Here is a 5779-nt window from a genome sequence, read left to right as displayed (position 1 = left end):
TCTGCCGTGCGTGCGAAAGCCAGACGGCCCTGGGCCCCATCCCCCTCCAGAGACAAACTTTTCAGTTTGAACTTGTCGGCTTCTACACGCTTGTGAGCCATTTATCTAAGATAAATTTCTCTCTCTCTCTTTCTCTCTCTATAAATATATATATATATATACTTTCTCTCTCTATAAATATATATATATATATACTTTCTCTCTCTATAAATATATATATATATATATATACTTTGCTGGTTTTTGTGTTTCTCTAGAGAACCCAATCCAATACACCACCCTTGTTTGCAGTTTATCAGGAAGTGTCAATAAACCTAGATAAAAGCGACAAACCCTCTGACATAGAAAACTAAGCCAAAGATAACTCTCAGGACTTGGGCAAATTTTTTTCTAAAGGTATTTTTCCAAAGAACCAAAGCAAAAGTCCACATAAAGGAACTCATTTTACCACACTCATGTTTATAAATATGTCAAATTTGTTATTAAAAAGCCAAAATCCAATCTACTGCCATTGAATTAACTCTGACTCATAGCAACCCTATAGGACAGAGTAGAACTGCCCCATAGGGTTTTCAAGGTTGTAAATATTTACAGAAGTAGCCTGCCTCATCTTTCTACTGCAGAGCAGCAGATGGCTTTAAACCACTAACTTTTTGGTTAACAGCTGAATGCCTTAACCACTGTGCTACCAGAGCTTCTTAGAATTTCATATGATATGTACAGAATCTCATATAAGACCCTACATATTTATAAATGTGATTCCAGGAGAAGAGAGGAGAAGAAGGGAAGAGAGGAGAGGACAGGGCAGGAGAGGAGACAATGGGCAGAAGGAATACATGAGAAAATGGCGAGAATTTTCCAAAACTGAAGAAAGACATCAAGCCACAGATTCTAGATGTACTATTAAACCCAAACAGGAAAAGCACAAAGAAAACCACTCTTTGCACCTCTAGTGAGAAGGCTGGGTGTTAAATTTATTACTAGATATTTAATGCTGTTACAAATATTATTGTCTTAGATTCCTTTCTTACTTTTCTTTATTTGCTGGTAGAAAGAAATATAATTGATTTTTAAATCAACAACCTTGCTAAATTCCCTTTATTAACTTTTCGTAAGACTCTTTTAGATATATTTTTGCATGTACAATCATGTTATTTGAAAATATTGACAGTTTTATTTCTTGTTTCCCAAAATTTATACCTTGATATTTATCTTTTTGTACTAGCTGGGACCTATGGTGTTTTTGGTTTGAGACCTATAGTTCAGCACTGAATAGAAGTGATAACAAACACTATTGTCTTATTCCTGATTTTAGCAGCAAAACTTTCAACATTTCACCCATGAGTATGATGTTGTAATAGGGATATAGTTGTTGTTGGTGGTGATGGTGGTATGTTACACATAATAATAACTGGGGATCTTGTTGAAATGTAAGTTCATACTCAGTATTTCTGGGGTGGAAATGCAAATTCTCAGCACAGGGTTGAATCAGAATGGACTGGTTCAAAGCCTTGTTTATCTTTTGAAATGGTCATATGAGGGTTTTTTGTTTTTAAAAAAACTCTATTGATATGGTTAATTATACTGACTTATATTTTTAATATAAAATCAAGCTTGTATTTCTGGAATAAATTCATTTTTTCCCCAGTGTGTGTCATATATTTCATATATTTTATATATTTCGACTCGACGGCACACAACAACAACAACAACAAATATATTTCCTAACATTTTCTTTAGGACTTTTCCAACTATTTGTGAGAAAAATAGGTCTCTACTTTTCTGGGATCAAGTTTATGGTGACTTCATAAAATAAGTTGAGAAATACCTTCCTTTTTCACTATTCTCTGGAAGAGTTTAGTTAAGATTAGTGCTATTCTTTCCTTGAATGCTTGGTTTAATTCACTGGTGATGCCATCTGGGCTTGAAATTTTCTTTGAAGACATTTTTAAATTATGGGTTCAATTTCTTTAATGAATGTTCTTTATGAAAGTTGATCTTTTCTTTTTCAAAATTTCAACGTTTTATTTTTCTCAGAATTTGCCTATTTTGTCTAAATTTTTAATTTTAATGGTATAAATTAATGTTCTCTGTGCAGTTCCTAAGGCATTTGACTACTAACCAAAAGGCTGGCAGTTCAAACCCACCAGCTGCTCCGTGGAAGGAAGATGGGAGATCTACTTCAGTGAAGACTGACCACCTCAGAAGCCCAGTGGGGGCTGCTATGAGTCAGAATTGACTCATGGCGGTGAGTTTGTTTTTATTGTATTTTAATTATCTTTACACGATCCCTGGAATTTATCAATTTTATTAGTCTTTTCAAAAAAAACACTTTGGACTTTGTTGAACTTTCATACTGTGTATTTGTTTTAATTTATTATTTTCTGATCTAATTTAATTATTCTTTCCCTCCTACTTTATTTGAATTTAATTTGCTATTCTTTTTCTATCTCTTGAGACAAAAGGTAAGATCATTTAAAATGTATATACATTTAAGCCTAAAGGTCTTAAAACAGTTGAATCCATTTATGATTTTCGATGGTCATATTTTCATTATTGTTCAGTTCAAAATATTTTCTTTTGTGATTTTATTTTTGACCCATGATTCTTAAATGCTTTAATTAATGCCTAATAACATGAAATGTTTCCTAGCTATTTTATTTTATTTATTTCTACCTTAATTCCAATGTTGTCAAAGAATATACTCTGATTGCTTTCAATCTATTGACATTTGTTGAGACTTTTAAAAATGTTCCTTGTGCTTTTGAAAAAAATATATATTATACAGCAATTCTGTATTCTGTTGTTGATTAGTCATATTATTTTATTTATGCTTTTCAAATCTTCTAAATCTTTACTGCTTATTTATTTATTTTCTTCTTGTCCTACCAGTTATGGGAAGAAGTATGTTAAAATATCAAATGCCTTAGGCACTATGCTACCAGAACTCCCATGTTAAAATACAGTACTGGCCGATCCTGCAATCCAGCAATGGCTGACCAATTTATTTGGGGCCAATCCTTCTAACAAGGCCAAAATGAGATACTCAGCCCACACTTTTGGATATCAATCCCCTTCCATCTCTGAAGCTTCTGAGCTAACATCAGGCCAGACAACCAAGTACAAAGGATCAAAGTGTTCCTTAGTGCACCTGGGGGTGAAAGAGAGTATCCTTTCCGCCAAGTGGCCCCAAAGTTTTTTCTCAACTATTTCTTTTATCTAATTGCACAGCAAAAAACGTTTCATTGGGTTTGGCCTAAGGCAATCACTCGCTGTTCTCCTGGGCAGAACGCTATTCTCCATGCCCATCCCAGTTCAATTTCTTTCTGCACAATGCCTCTCCTCAATCCTATTCCCCACCAGACCCCTTACTTAAATCACAACTGTAGCCCCTGAGACAGACTAACTCCAGCAAACTTGAAATTTAAGGTTGTTAGAAAAGGGAGTCCATATATACATTCATCATCAGGGCACTGAGTACCCTGCCTGCGTCTGCTCGTTCTCTTTTGCAAATTTTAGCATAATACTTACTCTCCAAGACTCTGCATATATCATGGGTGCAACATCAAAGACCAAATGGGAAAAGTCGTCAAATAGGCCTGTGCAAGGGTGGGAATCTTAGCACCAAGTTCCTGGCCCAATCTTGTCAGCTGCTTCATCTCGTGTTGCTAAGGTGGGCACAGGAGGGGGAGAAAAATGGTATCAAGCTTTCATTTCCTTCATGTTCCTTTTCCTCCCTCCTTCATTCTGTATTTAACCTTGTCAGGGAGGAAAAAATAGCTTTCACTCTGAGGCATTCCAATTTCTCTCTATCTTTCAAGATCAGACTAAGCATCTTTTCTGCCAGGAAGCCTGCCCTGATACCATAGCCCATAGCAACCCCTCTCTCCTTTATATTTTAAGCCACAGGCTACATGTCCCATTGGTCTCTTCTTGTCTGACCCAGCATGGCCTCTACTTATTTGGATCATATAACTTAACCCTTCCTTGGGGTGCGTTAAAAAAAAAAAAAAAAAAAAAAAAATTCTGAGAGGTTAATTTATAGAGTTTATTTGGTTTTAAAAAGATCTATAGAAGCTCATCTTCCAGCAAAAACTGGAGGCACTTTCCTGAAGAAAAGTAAGCTGAGAGTTTTAAAAGCAAGCAAAGGCAGCAGAGAGAAAGAAAACAGAACAAAACAGCATTTTCCCCTTTACTTTGAAATTGCAGCTGATCATTATTTGTGTCATTTTATCAAGTCATGTAAAAGGCAAGGGAAGAGACACATTGCTCTGGGCCCACTCCCCCGCCCACAGCTGTGTAAGAAAATGGTCCCACAGGAGGCCACATAGCACTCTTCCAAGGCTTCCCAGCCAGCCTCCTGATTTCACTGGTGGTGTGAGGCCTCAGCACTGGTCACCATGTTGCTGAGTTTATTCTCTAATGTGCTGCTATCTGGAAGAGAGAAGAAATAGATATTCAGTAATCACAGTCTGGAGAAAGAGATATCTTTAAGTGTAACCAATCCTCCCAAACTCGAAGGACAGAGATGTTTTCTGTGATTTAGTAGATGCCCATATAAGGCTTCTTCCAGACTGTTTTAAGCACAATGAGCAGAGAGACATAGATGCCATACCTCCTGGGGTTTGGCTAAATCAGGTAAGCCTGGGAGTGAAGAAGAACGAGGAGATTACGACTGAAAGAGGGAATGGGCACCATGTCAGGACATCTACTGGGATGTAATGGTTGAGGAAGGGGCTCTGGAGCTGGAATGAAGAAGCCGGGGCCTGAGGTTGGATTGACTGTTGAGACTGTGGAAGCAGACTCTTCCGCTGTTTCAATCCCCTGAATTTGGGAGTCCATAACCTTCACTGAAGAGGGAAAATTGCTCCTTCAGATCTTACCACTTTCTTCGAGAAGCATGCAGACTTTTCCACAGGAAGCACTGCAGCAATGGTGACCAATCTGACATTCTGAGTGCAACCTGCAGAATACAGTGTCGCACTGCGCCTCAGTGGGAGACTTTTTGCAAGGTTGCAATTCTGGCGCTGGTAAAACTGAGGAGGAATACAGGAACCGTAACTCCAAGCAGAGTTTTGATCAATATTATCAGCCCCTCCGAGGCCCAGGGCTGACTCCACTGACTTTCTTTCCTCCTAAGAGGTCGTTTGGGTTCCTGGAATCAACAACATCCAGTCCCACCACTCCCCAAACACCCAGTCACCGAGAAATCACCCCAGGGAATTTAAACTCACAGAACTTGAGTCCTGAATCTCAATATTCAATACAAAGAGTCCTGAGGGATCTTCCAGCCTCCTAGTCCCTTTTTATAGGATGAGAGGAGCTGAGTTCATGAGTGGGAAAAGAACCTCCACTCTGAGCTGAAATGGACCTAAAAAATCTCAGTTCTTCCCTAGAAACCTTTTCTTTCCATATCCACCCACCACTCTGCCCTCAACCTTTCTGCTGATTTCAATTTTTGCTCCAGTTGTTTCAAACTTCTCTCCATCAAGTATGCATTTTATTTCTCCTCCCCAAGCCCCATGTGCTGAAATATTCAATTCCCTAAACAAAGAGCATATTTCAAGACAGAATTGGTAACCCTTTCCTAATCTGATGCTCATCCTTGGTACTCTTAACTGAGGATCTGAACTCCTGATAGCTCGAACTAGGCACCCTCCATGCAGGCTCCAGGAGCTCTGGTAGCCTAAGGCACTTGACTGCTAACCAGAAGGCTGGCGGTTCAAACCCACCAGCCACTCCTCAGAAGGAAGGTTGGGCAATCTACTTCCATAGTGAT

This window comes from Orycteropus afer, unplaced genomic scaffold (genome assembly GCF_000298275.1).
Source record: "Orycteropus afer afer isolate SDZICR_OR568_19922 unplaced genomic scaffold, OryAfe1.0 scaffold00049, whole genome shotgun sequence".
Taxonomy (NCBI): Eukaryota; Metazoa; Chordata; class Mammalia; order Tubulidentata; family Orycteropodidae; genus Orycteropus; species Orycteropus afer.
Note: the sequence above shows the minus strand (reverse complement) of the source record.